The following is a 10,652-nucleotide window of genomic DNA, read 5'->3' on the forward strand; positions in this document are numbered from 1 at the left end:
TAACCTGTACAGAGAACTCAGGTGAGACCCGTTGTTCTTGTGATACAGGTCAAAGGGTACTTTTGTGTTTCACGAAGCGTCTGCCTCTGGAGCAACTCATTGTCTTTGAAATAGGGAGCACGCTCGGATCATTCATCAGTTACAAGGCATACCACTTGAAAGTTACACGTACAGGAGATACATACACACAGTGTACACACAGTGTACACACACACAGTGTACACAGTGTACACACACACACACAGTGTACACACACAGTGTGCACACACACAGTGTACACACACGCAGTGTATACACAGTGTATGTCCACAGTGTATATACGTACACACAGTGTACACACACACACAGTGTATATACACAGTGTACACACACACACAGTGTACACACACACAGTGTATACACAATAATGTCCACGTTGTTGTAGCTGAGCCCACGCACCCAAGGGAGGTAGCAATGTAAAATGAATCTAAATCAACTTAAACTCCAATCCCGCTGTGGGACGTCACCACTCAGCATTACTTCATCGGCGTGAAAGGCCAGGGGGAGGTGTACCTCGCTAGTGACGTCATGTCACCAAGGTATTCATCCGTCCATCGCGCTCTTGAACGTGACGTCACCTCCGCTTGGGTCACTGCCGATATCGGTCCAGTGCCAATCCTTATTTGGGCAAAGCTACGCCCAGTGACTGGCGGCTCATTAACATAATGTATCCGTTAAAGCCGTCGCGAGTTTATTGCGACGGGTTCAGCACCCACGACATAACGGGAGGTACATTAACATAATTTATTTACCCTATAATTTATTTATTTACGGAGCAGCTCATGGGAGGAGCGCGTCTCGTGACCCGGAAGTGACGTCACGTCACCTGCTACCGCGTGACGTCACGAGGTAACAGGAAGCTATCGCTCCCTGCACTGAAATCTGAGGTGAGAAATTCTCATTGCGATTGTGGTTGTTGTGGTGGTGGTTGTTGTGGTTGTGGTGGTTGTTGTTTACCAAGGTAGAGCTTCGCTCTCTCTCTCAGGGATGTCAGTTGAGTAGCAGCGAGCATGGGAATCGATGTCCAGGTTGGAACTTTACAACGCGGGGCCTAGCCACGCGGGGCCTTGCCTCCTGCCCTCGCCTGATTGCATTCACTTTAATTATCTCGCTTAAGTTTAATTTGTATTCACCCGGCTCGCCACTTTGTAACTTTGTTTTATTGTAAATATTCACGCAGTTTTTATTTTCGTTCTTTTGTTAGCAGGCCAATCCCGCTTGAGCTGCTATACCGCTCTTGTTATCAGAAGCGACCTGCCCACAACAACACAAGGTGAGGCTTTGTCAACGTGTGTGAATGTTTTGACTTAAAACTTTCGTGACTGCATGAAGTGCCAGCGGGAGGTGTAACTCGCTAATTAATATTCATGGTTTATTCGGTAAAGCCACGTAGATAGAAAATAAAATAATACAAATAAATGAAAAATATTTTTTTTAAAATAAAGCAATAAACCCACGACGTTTTGATCGCAACACAAGTGGTCTTTATTTATTAAATTTGATCTGTTATCTTTATTTTCTATCTACGTGACTTTACTGAAAGAACCAACAATACGTGCGTCAATGTCTATCGGTCAAAGACGCTAAGCGCGTGCCGCTGTTGACTCTGAATGTGTGGAGGGGAACACCTTCACCAAGGGGAGAGAGAGACAGAGACACGGATAGCCTCGGCTATGTTGATTGATCCTCGATTCATTACTTGGTGGAGTGAGGAAGAATTAATGCTGAGCAGATGAAGGTGGCCAAGCATGGTTCTGGTCACACCACCACCTGTTTACTCATGGCAGTGTGTGACAGTGTCAAGTTTGTGTTTGTAGTATAGTCTATCAACTCTGTTGAACACGGAGGTTATATCAAAACAATAGTTTATTTTTGTTTTCCTCTGGAACTCTTTATAAGAATGGAAACAGGAGGTGAACACAGCACACACATTCAGCTGAAGTCGGAACTGTTCATCCCCAGCATTCAAGGACATCTGAGCCTGGATTCACACCTCTAAGTTGTGATTGAACATTAATTCATGCATTTCTGCAAAACACAATTAGTATTGTTTCCAAAACCCTTTGCTATGTCAGCTGATTTTAGCTTTCATAAATATTCCTTTTGTAGTCAGACAGCCGAAATTGTGTGCTTAGAGTTTTGAGTTAACATTCATCTGGAAGATATGAGGGCTTCCAGGCATATTAATGACATTTTCCCTCTCATTGTGTGCCATAGCAGCCCGTGGAGAGAAACCCTTCAGGTGCACTCTGTGCGTGAAGGCGTTTGCAGATTCATCAAATCTGATGAATTTGGGAAACTTTTTCACTACATCATGAATATATTAATAAGTATAGACGTGTAAGTCACGTGTGCATTCCTCTGTGCCTGACGTGTAGATGGTGTGGATATTCTTTTTTTCTGTCTGCAGCTGACGCTTCTTCTGCAGAATTGGTCTGATGGAGCAAAGGCACTCAGCGCAGCTCGGTACGACAAGTCAACAATGCGACCAGCGTGCATACAGCACGGACCGGACTGGAAATTTGACACGGCACCAGAGAACTCGCACAGGAGAGAAACCCTTCAAATGTACTGTGTGTAACAAGGCATTTGCATGGCCATCAGTTTTTAAGAACCACCAGAGAACACACACGGGAGAGAAACCCTTCAAGTGCAGTGTTTGTGGGAAGGCATTTTCAGATTTATCTACTCTTAGAAAACACCAGAGAATACACACGGGAGAGAAACCCTTCAAGTGCAGTGTGTGCGGGATGGCGGTTACACGGTCATTTGCTCTTAAAAAACACCAGAGAACACACACAGGAGAGAAACCCTTCAAGTGCAGTGTGTGCGTGAAGGCATTTGCACAGTCATCTGATCTTGTAAAACACCAGAGAACACAACACACACGGGAGAGAAACCCTTCAGGTGCACGATGTGCGGGATGGCGTTTACACAGTCATATAATCTCGTATTACACCAGAGAACACACACGGGAGAGAAACCCTTCAAGTGCAGTGTTTGTGGGAAGGCATTTTCACGGTCATCTGCTCTTAAAAAACACCAGAGAACACACACAGAAGAGAAACCCTTCAAGTGCAGTGTGTGTGGGAAGACAGTTTCAGATTCATCTGCTTTTAAAACACCAGAGAACACATACAGAAGAGAAATCCTTCAAGTGCAGTGTGTGTGGGAAGGCATTTGCACGTTCATCAAATCTTCAAGTACACCAGAGAACACAGAAGCATCAGAAGATCCACAAGGAGTGGAGTCTGAAATCAGCTTGTGAAAGTCAAAGTGCCGCAATGAACCCATCCCTCGTGAATCACGAACCGGACGAATATCCCAGCTTGGACACTTTTAAAGGTATCGAGGTGAAATATGAAGAGGTGAAGGTGAAATGTGAAGAAGTGATGGTGAAGAGGGAAGAAGTGATGAGCGAAGAAGTGAAGGTAAAATGTGAAGATGAAGATTCAACTCCAAAATGGGACCTTCACATCGTAAAGCAGGAGGAGAATTCTGACTGAGGCAGAGCGAGGCAACTCCCAGCAGTTTGTGGAAGTGGAGGTGTGGGTGGACTTCCTAGACAATACAAAGTCAAGTGGAGACCCGGTAGATGTGTAAGCCAGAGACGATGTCGCTACAATAGATGCACCTTTGTCACAGGCCTTTAATGACAAGAACGTGAAGTTGGACACTCAGTTCCTAGGTTCAACCTGCAGAGTAAGAGCGGCCAGTCTTTGTGGGCCCGTGGGTTGGGTAGATCTCTCACCAGGAGCGAGAGACAATAAGCCCCCAAGCATTCACTATGTTATAATAATTGCAGTTACACGGTGCTTGCTTAACCGCCTCAGCAACTCGGAGTTTTGTATCTCGTCTGAAGCACTCGAAGAGCATCCCCAAGTAGCAGCTGCACCTGTGTGGCACAAGGTGGTGGTCCTACACCAGCCTGCATGTGGACAAGAGCCTGTCAGGGGGCGATGATTGATGCGTAATTTCAGTTGTGTAGTTTGTAGGTAATCTTGATTCATAGCTTTCCTGACTGCAGGAATCCACACTCTTGAGTTATTTCGGTAAAGTCACCACGTGGGTAGAAACATAACAGATGACGGCGTTTAGATCACAACACGAGCAATCGTCATCAGGTGGGACAACCACAGCAAGAGAAACTGCTGAAGTAGTAGGCGCCTACTCCAGCAGTTTCCTCTTATTGCTGCTGTGCTTGTCCCACCTGATGACGATTGCTTGTGTTGCCATCGAAACGCCGTGATCTATTATTTGTAGCGTAATGTTTAGAATTTGATACATTTTGACCCAGACGCCAGCATGCAACGGCCTACTCGTTTTGAATGACACAACAATAGTACGTTGTACATACACGGTTAAGAAGACAGTGCGTATTTGTAAAATAACTTCTTGTTAATACGATGTAACGTGATGCAGTCAATTTCGCTGCAGTAATTAAATGTTGCTAATATGCCCGTCAATGATTTATAATGAATACTTGTCTGATTGTGCATTTAACATTTTATCTGAGGGTCACACATTGAATAAGTGATGTTAGGACAAAGTGTGTGTGTGTTTGGAAGTAACCTGTACAGAGGACTCAGGTGAGACCCGTTGTTCTTGTGATACAGGTCAAAGGGTACTTTCGTGTTTCACGAAGCGTCTGCCTCTGGAGCAACTCATTATCTTTGAAATAGGGAGCACGCTCGGATCATTCACCAGTTACAAGGCATACCACTTGAAAGTTACACGTATAGGAGGAGGTACATTCTCTACAACACGAATTGTAGTTTTGTCTTACGTGTTGACGTAGATTTTGTCTAACTGGGACTAGAAATGCTCCTTGCTGATTCACGTCTGGATGTTCGTTACCTATCTGTTGAAGCAAACCCCACTGCTGTTGTTGAGACGCTGTGCACCAATAAGGGTCCAACACATTTACGGCCTTCAGGCCAGGAAAGTCACAACATTTGCACACGAAGGACGCATTCACGCAAGTACTCCATGCTCCGTTTTGAAGTTTTAAAATGAAACATCTTTGAATTGTGTTGTGTTTTGCATTAGATGATTTTATTTCTTCATTAAAAGCTTGTATCAATTTACATCTGGAAGACTTCATTGAAAAGGACATTTCGCGTGAATTTTCTCTCGTCATTAAGCAGATGGCCTTGCCGGGGGTTCGGTTCAATGCGGACACAAACAGTGTACACACACACAGTGTACATACAGTGTACACACACAATGTACACACACACAGTGTACACACAGTGTACACCCACAATGTACACACAGTGTACACACACACTGTACAAACAGTGTACACAGTGTACACACTGTACACAGTGTACACACACAGTGTACACACACAGTACACACACACATGTACACACAGTGTACACAAACAGTGTACACACACAGTATACACAGTGTATACACACAGTGTACACACAGTGTATATACACAGTGTACACACAATGTACACACACATTGAACACACAGTGTATACACAGTGTACACAAATAGTACACACAGTGTACACACAGTGTACATATAGTATATACACAGTGTACACACACAGAGTACACACACAGTATATACACACAGTGTACACACACAGTGACACAGCGACACAGTGACACAGTGTATACACATAGTGTACACACACACAGTGTACACACACACAGTGTATACACAATAATGTCCACGTTGTTGTTGAGCTCACACACCCAATCTAAATCAACTTAAACTCCAACTCTGTGACGTCACCACTCTGCATTACCTCATCGGTGTGAAACGCCAGGGTGAGGTGTACCTCGTTAGTGACGTCATGTCACCAGGTTATTCAGCCCTCCCCCGTCCACCGCGCACTTGAGCGTGACGTCACCTCCGCTCAGGTCACTGCCGATATCGTTCCAGTGGCAATCCTTATTTGGGCACAGCTGCGCCCAGTGACTGGTGGCTCATTAACATAATGTGTCCGTTAAAGCCGTCGCGAGTTTATTGCGACAGGTTCAGCGCCCACGCCCCCATCTCTCGACATATGGGCCGGCCTCATTAACATAATTTATACAGTAACAGCCGCTCTTGGGAGGGAAGTGACGTCATACTAGTTCCTGCAGTTGCGAGGCAACAGGAAGCTGCCGTGTGCGCGCTTGCACTGAAATCCGAGGTGAGAAATTCTCATCGTTGTGGTGGTGGTCGTTGTGGTGGTGGTTGTTGTTGTTTACCAAGGTAGAGCCTCTCTCTCGTAGGGATGTCAGTTGAGTAGCAGCGAGCATGGGAATCGATGTCCAGGTTGGAACTTTACAGCGCGGGGCCTAGCCACGCGGGGCCTTGCCTCCTGCCCTCGCCTGATTGCATTCACTTTAATTATCTCGCTTAAGTTTAATTTGTCTTCACCCGGCTCGCCACTTTGTAACTTTGTTTTATTGTAAATATTCACGCAGTTTTTATTTTCTTTTGTTAGCAGGCCAAGCCCGCTTGAGCTGCTATACCGCTCTTGTTATCAGAAGCGACCTGCCCACAACAACACAAGGTGAGGCTTTGTCAACGTGTGTGAATGTTTTGACTTAAAACTTTGGTGACTGCAGGAATTAATATTTTTGGTTCTTTCGGTAAAGTCACATAGATAGAAAATTAAATGAAAATAACAGATTATAAATTAAATGAAAAATAAAAAAATTGAAAATAAAGCAAAAAACCCACGACGTTTCGATCGCAACACAAGTGGTCTTTATCTTATTGAATTTAATCTGTTATTTTTATTTTCTATCTACGTGACTTTACTGAAAGAACCAACAATACGTGTGTTAATGTATCTATCGGTCAAAGACGCTAAGCGCGTGCCGCTGTTGACTCTGAATGTGTGGAGGGGAACACCTTCACCACGGGGAGAGAGAGACAGAGACACGGATAGCCTCGGCTATGTTGATTGATCCTCGATTCATTACTTGGTGGAGTGAGGAAGAATTAATGTTGAGCAGATGAAGGTGGCCAGGCATGGTGCTGGTCACACCGCCACCTGTTTACTCATGGCAGTGTGTGACAGTGTCAAGTTTGTGTTTGCAGTAAAGTCTATTAACTCTATTGAACACGGAGGTTATATCAAAACAATAGTTTATTTTTGTTTTCCGCTGGAACTCTTTATAAGAATGGAAACAGGAGGTGAATACAGCACACACATTCAGCTGAAGTCGGAACTGTTCATCCCCAGCATTCAAGGACATATGAGCCTGAATTCACACCTGAGTTGCAATTGAACGTTAATTAATGCATTTCTGCACAACAGAAATAGTATTTTTTTCAACACCCTTTGCTATGTCAGCCGAATTTAGCTTTCATAAATATTCCTTTGTAGTCAGACAGCCGAAATTGTGTGCTCGGAGTTTTGGGTTAACATTCATTTTGCAGATATGAGGACTTCCAGGCATATTAATGACATTTGCCCTCTCATTGTGTGCCATAGCAGCCCGTGGAGAGAAACCCTTCAGGTGCACTCTGTGCGTGAAGGCGTTTGCAGATTCATCAAATCTGATGAATTTGGGAAACTTTTTCACTACATCATGAATATATTAATAAGTATAGACGTGTAAGTCACGTGTGCATTCCTCTGTGCCTGACGTGTAGATGGTGTGGATATTCTTTTTTTCTGTCTGCAGCTGATGCTTCTTCTGCAGAATTGGTCTGATGGAGCAAAGGCACTCAGCGCAGCTCGGTACGACAAGTCAACAATGCGACCAGCGTGCATACAGCACGGACCGGACTGGAAATTTGACACGGCACCAGAGAACTCGCACAGGAGAGAAACCCTTCAAATGTACTGTGTGTAACAAGGCATTTGCATGGCCATCAGTTTTTAAGAACCACCAGAGAACACACACGGGAGAGAAACCCTTCAAGTGCAGTGTTTGTGGGAAGGCATTTTCAGATTTATCTACTCTTAGAAAACACCAGAGAATACACACGGGAGAGAAACCCTTCAAGTGCAGTGTGTGCGGGATGGCGGTTACACGGTCATTTGCTCTTAAAAAACACCAGAGAACACACACAGGAGAGAAACCCTTCAAGTGCAGTGTGTGCGTGAAGGCATTTGCACAGTCATCTGATCTTGTAAAACACCAGAGAACACACACGGGAGAGAAACCCTTCAGGTGCACGATGTGCGGGATGGCGTTTACACAGTCATATAATCTCGTATTACACCAGAGAACACACACGGGAGAGAAACCCTTCAAGTGCAGTGTTTGTGGGAAGGCATTTTCACGGTCATCTGCTCTTAAAAAACACCAGAGAACACACACAGAAGAGAAACCCTTCAAGTGCAGTGTGTGTGGGAAGACAGTTTCAGATTCATCTGCTTTTAAAACACCAGAGAACACATACAGAAGAGAAACCCTTCAAGTGCAGTGTGTGTGGGAAGGCATTTGCACGTTCATCAAATCTTCAAGTACACCAGAGAACACAGAAGCATCAGAAGATCCACAAGGAGTGGAGTCTGAAATCAGCTTGTGAAAGTCAAAGTGCCGCAATGAACCCATCCCTCGTGAATCACGAACCGGACGAATATCCCAGCTTGGACACTTTTAAAGGTATCGAGGTGAAATATGAAGAGGTGAAGGTGAAATGTGAAGAAGTGATGGTGAAGAGGGAAGAAGTGATGAGCGAAGAAGTGAAGGTAAAATGTGAAGATGAAGATTCAACTCCAAAATGGGACCTTCACATCGTAAAGCAGGAGGAGAATTCTGACTGAGGCAGAGCGAGGCAACTCCCAGCAGTTTGTGGAAGTGGAGGTGTGGGTGGACTTCCTAGACAATACAAAGTCAAGTGGAGACCCGGTAGATGTGTAAGCCAGAGACGATGTCGCTACAATAGATGCACCTTTGTCACAGGCCTTTAATGACAAGAACGTGAAGTTGGACACTCAGTTCCTAGGTTCAACCTGCAGAGTAAGAGCGGCCAGTCTTTGTGGGCCCGTGGGTTGGGTAGATCTCTAACCAGGAGCGAGAGACAATAAGCCCCCAAGCATTCACTATGTTATAATAATTGCAGTTACACGGTGCTTGCTTAACCGCCTCAGCAACTCGGAGTTTTGTATCTCGTCTGAAGCACTCGAAGAGCATCCCCAAGTAGCAGCTGCACCTGTGTGGCACAAGGTGGTGGTCCTACACCAGCCTGCATGTGGACAAGAGCCTGTCAGGGGGCGATGATTGATGCGTAATTTCAGTTGTGTAGTTTGTAGGTAATCTTGATTCATAGCTTTCGTGACTGCAGGAATCCACACTCTTGAGTTATTTCGGTAAAGTCACCACGTGGGTAGAAACATAACAGATGACGGCGTTTAGATCACAACACAAGCAATCGTCATCAGGTGGGACAACCACAGCAAGAGAAACTGCTGAAGTAGTAGGCGCCTACTCCAGCAGTTTCTTATTGCTGCTGTGCTTGTCCCACCTGATGATGATTGCTTGTGTTGCCATTCGAAACGCCGTGATCTATTATTTGTAGCGTAATGTTTAGAATTTGCTACATTTTGACCCAGACGCCAGCATGCAACGGCCTACTCGTTTTGAATGACGCAACAATAGTTTGTTGTACATACACTGTTAAGCAGACGGTGCATATTTGTAAAATAGCTTCTTGTTAATACGATGTAACGTGATGCAGTCAATTTCGCTGCAGTAATTCAATGTTGTTAATATGCCCGTCAATGATTTATAATGAATACTTGTCTGTGCGCGTACATGTATCATTTTGTCTGAGGTCACACATTGAATAAGTGATGTTAGGACAAAGTGTGTGTGTGTGTTTTGGAAGTAACCTGTACAGGGAAGTCAGGTGAGACCCGTTGTTCTTGTGATACAGGTCAAAGGGTACTTTTGTGTTTCACGAAGCGTTTGCCTCTGGAGCAACTCATTTTCCTTGAAATAGGGAGCACGCTTGGATCATTCATCAGTTACAAGGCATACCACTTGAAGGTTACACGTATAGGAGGAGGTACATTCTCTACAACACAAATTGTAGTTTTGTCTTACGTGTTGACGTTGATTTTGTCTAACTGGGACTAGATATGGTCCTTGCTGATTCACGTCTGGATGTTCGTAACCATCGGTTGAAGCAAACCCCACTGCTGTTGTTGAGACGCTGTGCACCAATAAAGGTCCAACACGTTGACGGCCTTCAGGCCAGGAAAGTCACAACATTTGCACACGAAGGACGCATTCACGCAAGTACCCCATGCTCCGTTTTGAAGTTTTAGAATGAAACATCTTTGAATTGTGTTGTGTTTTGAGTTAGATGATTTTATTTCTTCAATAAAAGCTTGTATCAATTTACATCTGGAAGACTTCATTGCAAAGGACATTTCGTGTGAATTTTCTCTCGTCATTAAGTAGATGGCCTTGCCGGGGGTTCGGTTCAATGCGGACACACACTGTGTACACACACACAGTATACACAGTGTACACACACACAGTGTACACACAGTGTACACACAAACAGTGACACACAGTGTACACACACACAGTGTACACACACAGTGTATACACAATAATGTCCACGTTGTTGTTGCTGAGCTCACACACCCAAGGGAGGGAGCAGTAGAAAATGAATCTAAATCAACTTAAACTCCA

This window comes from Petromyzon marinus, unplaced genomic scaffold, assembly GCF_048934315.1.
Source record: "Petromyzon marinus isolate PM22_M1 ecotype Great Lakes invasive population unplaced genomic scaffold, UKy_Petmar_22M1.pri1.0 PM_G_Scaffold_13, whole genome shotgun sequence".
In the NCBI taxonomy this organism is placed as follows: domain Eukaryota; kingdom Metazoa; phylum Chordata; class Hyperoartia; order Petromyzontiformes; family Petromyzontidae; genus Petromyzon; species Petromyzon marinus.